A 10,599-nucleotide genomic window follows, 5' to 3' on the forward strand; every position below is an offset into this window, starting at 1 on the left:
AGCCCAATATTACCATTTCGGTATACCCCAATAAGGGCTCATATACCGTATATTATGTGTCCCTTTGTCTTCTGAGACAGGCAAGATTAGCGACTGGGAGAAACATCTCCGACGCATCACGTACGCGCATTATTCGCAGCTGAAGTAAATCTTTACGCTTTCTTTTAATACTCATTAAAGCATGCGAGTTTCCTTATGTGACAAGGTCTGTGTATAAAAATATGACGAAGAAACTCACAAGCATCAGGGCCTCCGCCGAGCTTATATTGTGCTTCATCGCAATAGATCAGATTCCAACGCTCACTTCTTCTAAGATCAGATTCATATGCTATTGAATTTGGTCCGCCTTGGTGGTGGAGTGGTTACGGCGCTCGGCTGCTGACTCAAACGTCGTGGGTTCGGTCAAGGCTGCAGCGGTGGCATTTCGATGGAGGCGAAATGGTAGATGTCCGTGTAATGAGCGATGTCATAGCACGTAAAGAGCACCAAATGGGCCTTTTTCAGGTCGGAGCAGCGACTCTAGTGGAGATCACTGAAATCGAACTGGAGGTCCATGACCTCCGCAGTTGCCCGCCGCGTGCCGGTAGACATTCTCGGAGGTCCGGTATTTTTCGGGAAAATTCGCAAATCTGTCACGCCAGGTGGTGTTCAGTTCAATCCCGTCGCCACGCTGTGACCCCCGAAAAAATAGCGCGCGTGCCGTCACCGCCACCGCGCATGCGCAGACTACCCTCATGAATGAGGCCCATTGTTGAAATTTTCGGAGCCCTCCACTACGGCTTCCCTCAGTGATATCGTGGTTTTCACACATTAAACACCAGGCATTATTATGCTTTGGATTTGTCATATCCCTGATATCAGTTGTCACAATACGACCCAGGCACAAGCCAGAATAGCGTGCAAATTCAAGGTACTTTATTAGTCCTAGTAGTAGATATCCTGGCAAGCAGAATAAGAATGCAACACAGGATGAAAACTGATGGCTTCGCTGCGTGTAGCTTTGTTGTAACATATAGCTGAAGCAGGGCGTTGACGCACAAGCGCAGAGAAGTGTCTTTAAAGGGGCCCTGCAACACTTTTGCAGCATGGTCGGAAAATGCTGCCGATTGTTAGTCAAGGCTGAGAACATGTGAGCAGTGCTGGCGGTAACGCGTTACAAGTAACGCCGTTACCGGTAACGTGTTACTGTTTTCGGTAATTTAGTAACGTACTCGTTACCATTTCGTATCTGTAACGGCTAACTCGTTACTTTTTATTTAAATTATCCCGAACGTCCTCTTCGTCTCGTAGGTTCCACAGTCCCAGAGCTATCCTTAAGTCGCAGCGGAGGACTGCTATCGGTCTGACAGGTATTGACAATAGGAGTACCATTTGACGGGTCCGTCAAGTGCCTGTTTACAGTAGGTGCGGACGTGCTGTCCGACGAAAGTTTTGAAATACAGCTGTTGCCTTAATTCTACAAGTTGTAGCTGTCATCAAGTTATCCTTGCAATACTATAGCGCAGTTTATTAGTTATGTTCTAAAGACAAAATTTGCTTTTATATGCTTCTAGCTGCGGGTATACGTTCCTGGTTGTTGAATTCCGGAGCGAGGAAGGCTGAACGCCTTCGCATAAACAATCGCAATTTTTCGCGGCAACTGAGGGGCAAAAGCGATTTTTGGGACTGTGCTCTTTAGGGATTTCTTTATTCCTACAAGATCTGCGCACATATATGGTAGAAGCACGCCGTCAGATTCACTGTAAATTTGTTGAGAGATCAGGGATGTTTATATACTTTCCGGAGAGCGTTGATGATGTAATCTCGCTGTCTTTACTGTCACTTTTAGAAAGAGCTTTACCATATGTCACTGAGTTATAAGCTATCACAAGCAACTCTACAGTAAACATCAGGCCATTATAATACGGCTAAAGTCCACACAGTTCTGCAAAGTTTTACAGTTATATCTGTATTTCAGATAAAATAGTTTCTTTTTTTCTGGTTAGAGGTTTTATGCGAAATATAAATATGATGTATATTAAATTGGTATCTGGATTCCTGCAGCGAGGGCGCACTGACTATAATTTCTGACCATGGAGTAACGGCAGAGGTGCGTTACTTTTTTTCGGTAGCTGTAATGGTAACGCCTTACCGTTTTTTCTAGATAACGCAGGATGGTAACGCGTTACTTTTTTGTTAGCTTAACGAGTAGCGCATTTAGTTACTTTTTTCGGTAACGTACACAACACTGCACGTGAGCCAAACATTATACCGCAGCGCGCGGCCTGGAAATGACAATTTATACTCAAAGGCACCAGCAATCGCTCTTTTCTCGACAAATGACGCCATAAACCACGCCAGAAACGCAAGGTCCGCGGCCACTCGCTGATTTGAGATGCATGTGTGGGAATTTCTATTTGAATATCGGAAGCTCAGTATTCTGACTGCGCATTTGAAGATTCACGTGAATGTGCCTCATGGGTCGCACTTGTAATAGACGAGCACGAAAGTTGCAGTTAGACATGTCTGTAGTATGGCCGGTGGTCACTAAAAAAAATTGCCTCGGAGCGTTTTTTTCGATTCATTTTATCTACATATAACCTACCGCCGGTGATCTCAAATTCGTTAAATATATGTTGCTCAATATTAGCTTTAAATTGCTCACGTTATTTCGCCGGGTTATCCGGCACTACATGTTGATGAAAAATTCAAATGTAACGTTAATATAACGACACGTTCCAATTTTCGAAATGTAACTGGAACGAGTTCCTTTCACGCTAAAGGAACTTATAACGGGAACTCGTTCCAAGATTGAGAAGGAACGGGGAACGAGCTTTCGTTCCTGTGTTAGAGGAACGTGTACAACACTGGTTGCAGGGTAGTGCGTCATGGGTCACTTGAAGTCAAAGCAGTGTGGGGGCTTCCTTTTGTGACAGCCCTGTTGTGCGGTTGATGGTTAGCGCACAAACGAACAACGGAAGTTTCGTATTGACACTATATTAGATGGAGGTTAAGCATATATAGGGTCATTCGTGAGAGTGACGATAAACTTTAATATTGCTACATGTAGGCTGCCGGAATCCATATTGTCGACGCGCGTGTGCGCCCGACGAAGAGGACGAAGGTCGTTAGCTGCTCGAGCTCGGAGCCAGATTGCTCAGCGCTGCAGTCGTTCTTGAAAATATATCTTGTGAATAGCGACTTGTAAAAGCGACTGTCACTCACGTAACATATTTGGTGGAGGTGGAACGTTCCCCGTCCTCATCACGCAGCTCCGCAGTGGCCGCGTCATCCAGCCTCTCGCCATGGCTTCCAATGACAACCCGTCCCCATCTCCATCTGCGGCTCCTACGACAACCTTTGTTGCGGTCCCCACCCCCCGCGATCCTGGGACATTCTCTGCGCAACCTGGCCTCGACGTCGACTACTGGCTTCGCCTGTATGAACGGGTCAGTCAAACTCACCGGTGGGACCCTACCATGATGCTCGCTAATGTTCTCTTCTACTTGGACGGAACCCCGCGCATCTGGTACGAAACACATGAGACCGAGCTCACCAGCTGGGACACGTTCAAGGAGAAGCTACGTGACATCTTTGGGAACCCGACCGGTCGCCACGCAGCTGCACGACAAGAGCTCGCTACCCGTGTCCAGTCACCTACTGAGTCGTATGTCTCATACATACAAGAAGTGCTTGCTCTTTGCCGGAAAGTGGACGAGGCAATGCCCGAAGCTGACAAAGTGGGTCACGTTTTGAAAGGCATCGCGGACGACGCTTTCCATTTGCTGGTCTACACAAACGTCTCGACTATCGACCGCATCATTCAAGAATGCCGCCGTTTCGAAACGGCCAAAAGCCGTCGTGTGCACCCTCAATTTTCTCGGTTGCCAAACACGGCTGCCACGTCCACCTGCTCCGATTCCGCCGCTACACCGCCCTTTGAGCAGAGTGTAACGCGTATCGTTCGACGGGAACTTGAAGCGGCAAGTCCGGCGCCGTTCCAGCCCTCTTCATTCGACCATGCCACTATACAACCAACCCCCGCGGTCTCCGTTATTCAGGCGGTCGTACGACAAGAATTCGCCAACCTCGGGTTCCCTGTCGCCTGCCCCGTCTCTCGCCCCTCGTCCCGACCAATGCCCATGAATGCACCTCGAAGTGACCCATACGTTCCTCCACGATCTCGCAACCCAGCGGAATGGCGTACTCCCGACGACAGACCCATCTGCTTCCGGTGCCACCGCGTTGGTCATGTATCCCGCTACTGCCGCGCCACTTGGACGCCGCCATATAGGACCCAATTTTTCTCGCCTTCCCGCCCATATGAAGATCTTCGCCGGTATTCGCCCAGCCGTACAGACCCTACTGGTGACACACCTAACAGCCGCCCTCCTGCTCGTTCACCGTCCCCTCAACGCCGTCGTTCCCCGTCGCCCCAACCCCGCCGCCACCCCTCGCCGCCCAACTTTGCATCGTACCCGACGGAAAACTAGATCGTGCAGCTCCTGGAGGTAGTGCTGCATCATCTCCTTCTGAACCAAATCCTCCGTTGACGCTTCCTACGAACAAGAACCTCATCGATGTGCATGTGGACGGTATTTCTTTGACGGCTCTAGTCGATACTGGAGCTCACGTGTCCATAATCAGTGCTCGTCTTTGTCGCCGACTGAAAAAAGTCCTCACACCTGCTACTACAAAAGCTGTACGCGTCGCCGATGGCGGAACTGTTCCTGTCACTGGAATGTGTACAGCTCGCATAAGCATAGCCGACCGTTACGTTCCTGTCCTCTTCACGGTGCTCCATAATTGTCCTCATGACCTCATCCTAGGGATGGACTTCCTGTCGACCCATTCTGCCCTGATAGACTGTTCCGCTGGTACTCTTTGCTTGGACCTTCCTCTTCAGCCAGATATTCACCCCGACCTCCCACACAGCCTCTGCACCTCGGATTTCATCCGCCTACCGCCTAAAGCCCTAACATTCGCCGAATTCACAACGACTTCATCCGTGTTGGATGGGCACTACGTCGTCACGCCGATTACTGATGTACTTCTGGCACGTGACATCACTGTGCCTCACTGCGTCATAACTATAGCCGCTAACCGGGTACATCTCCCCGTCATAAATTTCGGCTTCACGAAGCAAGTCCTCCCTCAAGGCATCTTAATCGCCACGTTGCGGTCCTTAGCCGATGACCACGTCACCTCTTTTGCAGCAGACGTATGCTCCAATATTCCTTGTCGCCCACCCGATACCACAAGCCTCGACATGGCATTACGCCCCATGGTTGCCCCAGACCTCCCCCCAGCGCAATCAGCCGCCCTCATCCGCCTTTTGGCTTCTTACCGCGAGATCTTTGACCTTGACAATCGACCACTCGGCCAAACTTCTCTTGTGCAGCACCGTATCAACACAGGTGATGCTGTTCCCATTCACCGTCGACCGTATCGGGTGTCCGTATCGGAGCGCCAGATTATTCAAGAAGAAGTAAACAAGATGTTAGCTACAATACGTCCGGCGGTATTAAGCGGGGTGAGGCCACAAGCACCCCGGCCTAGGTGCACCTCGAGTACTTGGACGCGGGCGGCTGCCTCGGCGTGCCGGACGGCCCACAGTTGATCGGCGAGGTCGTGGCTGAGCAGGGCCGCGCGCCCCGCGGTTCGAGACTAATATGTCTACCCCGTTCCTAGGAGACTCTTGCTGCTCGCTGCCGGCACAATCCCACAGCATGTGCTGCAGCGTCGCTCTGGCTTGTAAGAGTCTCAAATGTTGAGAGCTTAATTGCCGTGTTTAAAAATGACAGAGGCCAGCTCAGCCGAAGTAGCTTTGTGGAAATGATGTTGCTGATCTGGACGCTATGAGTTTAAAGGAGTACTGACACGATTTTGAAGTGCAGCAAAACGGACGTTTTTGGTTTCCTTGGCATGTAGTGTTAACGCTCTCCCCACACCGCATCCGGGAAACACGTATAAATATTTAAGTTTCATTTTAAAGCTTTCATCTTCCAGCATCTGCAAGGCAGCTTCACCGCTTGGAGAGCCCTATCACGTTTCAAGTCAGCTTACTTGGTTTGCGAAGTCTGGGTTCTGCATGCAGCCTAAATCGCAGAAATCGCTGTCGGAGGCACTGGACGACAGTTCACTCATCATGAACCACGTTCGACTGACAGCAAAGGACAACAGGTGCATATTTCGTGGGTTGCAGTCTGCCCGTGACGTCACGGGCAGACTTGACACGTCACTATGAAGCCGCCCTCTCGAAACCGAAACTGCTGGTTGAAAGAAGCGGTATTAAAAATATATGCAATGCATCCCCAGAGACCACGACACTCCTTTTAGGGTTCTCGACACCCGTGCTTTCATTTAGAGCAACAACCCGAAAAATTTTTAAATTCATGTCAGTACACCTTTAAGCTAGACCACATTATCCTAATTTCAATGGGGGAGTAGTGCAAATGGAACAAATTTAGGTGGGCGTTAGAAACCGCAGGTTAAATATAGGAGTTGTTTCAGCTAAATTGCGCAAAGTATTTATTTATTTATTTATTTATTTATTTATTTATTTATTTATTTATTTATTTATAGACACTGCGATCTTTTACAAGGTCTTGGCAGCGTGGTACGTGTATAAGGGCACAGAAACAGAAAAACAACAAGGGAAAACAATCAATGAGTTTGTTCGCACATGCGCTTAAAAGAACAAAACAGGGGAGTAACGTTATTCCAACATTCTTAAAATCAAACAGACAATGAGTTTGCATGAGTAAAAAAAGGAAAAAAATAAGAAACGCATGAAAAACATCTCAGCCAGACAAGAAAATGCTTCCTACTGAAGGTGCGATTCCAATAGACCTTGGATGAAGGGATGTATACGTCTGTGCCCTTTAGATCGGGCGGCGGCTCACGCCATCTAGCCATAAAGTTAAGTACTATCATAATGTATTGAAGGATTGCATTTCACTCGTGCCTTGATAAGCCACCAATCGGTTAGCCTCCTCCTGGTATATTTCTACTCGTTTAAAGTCTATTTTGCCTTCACTGTCCCTAAACCCCAATGCTTTGAAAAATTCCGCGCCATTATCTTGGACTGTAGGGTGAAGCCCTTTACAGAACAGTATCAAATGTTCAGCCGTTTCCTCCTCCTCTCCACACGCACTACATAACGTGTCTGTGCCTTCGTATTTGGCTCGGTACGTCTTGGTCCGCAATACTCCCGTCCTGGCCTCAAACAACAGAGAACTACCCCGAGAATTATCGTAGATCTTTTCTTTTGCAATTTTCTGCTTGAAAGTTCGGTAGGTCTCCAGTGATGATTTCGTAAGCATCCCCATTTTCCACATGTCCCTCTCTGTTTCCTTCACCTTCTTCTTAACCGATGTTTCCTTTTGGCTTGGTATTCTGCTGTTGTCTGAATACTTGCTTGACAATTTTCGAGTTCGGTTCCTCCATTTAGTATCAACAATCTTCATGTATAAGTAACTGAAAACTTTCCTAGCCCAACGCTGCTCTCCCATTTTTCTCAATCGCTCCTCAAGTTCTATCTTGCTGCTAGCCTCCCTGCCCTCGAACGATGTCCATCCCATGTTGTCACCCTGTACCCCCTGATATGGGGTATTCCCGTGTGCTCCCAAAGCAAGCCTACCTATGCCACGTTGTTTAATTTCCAATCTTGCCTGAACCTCTGATCTCATGCACAAGACCGCATTGCCGAACGTCAAACCTGGGACCATTACCCCTTTCCAAATCCCTCTCACGACGTCATACCTATTGTAGTACCACAGTGCCCTATTTTTCATTACAGCTGCATTCCTATTGCCCTTAGTCATTACGTATCTTTCGTGCTCCCTTAGGTACCCAGCCCCGTTGTTTATCCATACGCCCAGATATTTGTATTTATCCACTATCTCCAGCGTGACTTCCTGTATCTTATGCTCACAGCCTTCATTATCATTAAGAATCATGATTGCCGATTTTTCCCTACTGAACTTCAAATTTAACCTATCTCCTTCATTACCGCAGATGTCTATCAATCCCTGCAGATCTTCCTTGTTGTGGGCCATTAATACTATATCACCTGCATACACCAATGCTGGTAATGAGTGTTCAACGTGTTTTCTTTGCTTGGCAAAAGAGAGGCTGAAGCCGAGTCTACTCCCTTCTAATTTAGCTTCTAATCCTTGTAGATACAGCATAAATAACAGAGGTGACAAGCACTCACAGCGGCAAGAGAGTGCTAGCAACTCTCTTTGCGAGAGTAAACGCTTGTCTCATATTTCACTCCCTTTTCAGGAGTGCTGGGAACTCTCTGCTGCATAGAGTAGGCACGCTCTCTCGACAGAGTTCTGGTACACTGGCTGAACGAGAGTGAACAAGCTCCCTCGCCAGAGTAAAGTCACGCTTTTGAAATGGAGTACATAGACTCTCGGCTGGAATTGCGCTACTCCCTCGCAGAGTTTTACAATGCTGGTTGGGCTAGAGTGCATGAACTCCCTCCAAGAGTAGAATCACCCTTGCTGCTAGGACTAACGTTTAAAAAAAGGGAAAGAAAAAGAAATCCTTCGTACGTTTTCTACAATGTAACAGTGAACATACTGAAATGCCTTAAGCTTACCTCACACATACACAGAACTCACATCCGCACACTCATTCATACACAACACAGCAACACTGAACATATGCACTACTGGCGCTGCACACAGCCATACACCTGGTAACCGGTATATATATATTGCCACGCCCGCTTCTGCTTTTATTTTGATGTGTTCGAGTTTGACCAGCAAGGACTGTTATCAACGCTCGACGCTGGCCCCGAAGCAGTGTTCGAGAAGCTTCACGATTATGGTAGATTGTTTTGTTAAGATTGCGCGCCGCACGCGAATGTTCCAGCGTTGTCGAGAGATAACGCCGCCACCAGCGATATTGCTGGAAAGTTCCATAGCACCTGTATAAAAGCCGACGCGCTTGACCGCTTGTCAGTTGATCGACGGACGACGCCCTGTTCGCCGCTATCATTGTACAGCGTGTATTGCTGTAGTTCTATTCTGATTTTCCGGCCACAAGTTCGGCCAAATAAACAGTTTCATCCTGCAAACGCCGACTGCTGTCTTCGTCGACGTCACGACCACGTGACAATATATATCCATGATGTCTGGCCCCCCTTCCAGTGGCAACAGCTCTGCTGTGCGTATTTACACAGCAAATATACATGGAACACGTGTAAATATCTAATGATATATTGGAATACTGTTGGCACATTGACCTTTTACTATAAAACAGCATAATATTCAACACTGTTTTCATTCGTAAATTCCAAATATCAGCTGGGACTATATCGGTTCAAGTCAAGTCAAGTCAAGTGCTTCTATTTTCATTTTTTCTTACAATAATGCTTATACAGATATCTGGACCGATAACCAGGAAAGGCTAGTATCCGGTCCAATGTTAATAATAAAACATTCAGGTCAGTGCAGTATTTACAGTTAGGTATACAATTACATATCTTAACAGACAAACAAACGAACAATGGTTTTCACAAGTGCACCCGAATAGTTATTACAGATATGTTAAAGGTCCTGATATGTTAAAGGTCAGATATGTTAAATGCCGTACAGCCACTCATGCCCAAATCTGAGAGTTGTAGTCACGCGCTTACAAATACACTTGCGGCGATCTTTTACCAGGGCTGGCTGATGACTGGCTGGTCAAACTGGCTGATTTGGGCATGAGCGGCCGTACAGCCGCTCATGCCCAAATCTGAGAGTTGTAGTCACGCGCTTACAAGTACACTTGCGGCGATCTTTTACCAGGGCTGGCTGATGAATACTTTACGACGTTACGATCTGGCGTCCGCTCGGACATGCGGTGCCGCGGCAGGCGCGGCACGTACGCCACAAAAACAACGCCGGTCAACATCACCACAATGCAAGCGCATCTCTGGCGATTCTCGCACTTTCGCTCAATCTCGGTTGCATTTTAATGCATTCAAAGCTTTTGACGATAAAGTGCGCATTCTTCAACCTTCGTCAGCCACTTGCGCCGATATCGGTAGCACTCAATATGACCCGTACGACTCCCAGCGAAGGTAGGCCTAGCGCACCTGCCGAGTCCGTGTGTACATGCTGTCGGCGCTTCTGGGTTTAAGGATACGCAATTCCGACGTGTAAAAATGAGTGTACAGTAGAGCTTTAGTATCGGTTAACTGCAGAACTTCTCGGGAGATGATTTGATAAAGTCTGGCAGTAATGTGTTGCGACAGTAGTGTTGATCTTTGAGAACTTTTTATTTAACTGTTACAGACAGCTGATTAATAGCTTCTTGCATGTGTTCATCATTGTTCATTTTCGCTCGTTTTTACAGCGAAAGCTGTTATGAGTTCATTTCACCGGCCGTTTTTGGTGCCGTAGTTGTCCACCGCCGCCGCCGCCGCCGGTGTCCGTAACCAGTATCGCTCGAAATAAGAAAAAAATTCCAGGAATGAACGAGGTTCGAACCTGGGCCCTCTGCGTGGGAGCCCAGTATTCAACCTCTGAGCCATGCCGGTGCTTGAAACTGCTTTGCAAAAAGGTTCTAGAGGCTTCATGTCGGGAAGGAACCATGCACGTTAGCATATGCAATATAAGT

The sequence above is a fragment of the Rhipicephalus sanguineus genome, chromosome 11 (genome assembly GCF_013339695.2).
Source record: "Rhipicephalus sanguineus isolate Rsan-2018 chromosome 11, BIME_Rsan_1.4, whole genome shotgun sequence".
In the NCBI taxonomy this organism is placed as follows: domain Eukaryota; kingdom Metazoa; phylum Arthropoda; class Arachnida; order Ixodida; family Ixodidae; genus Rhipicephalus; species Rhipicephalus sanguineus.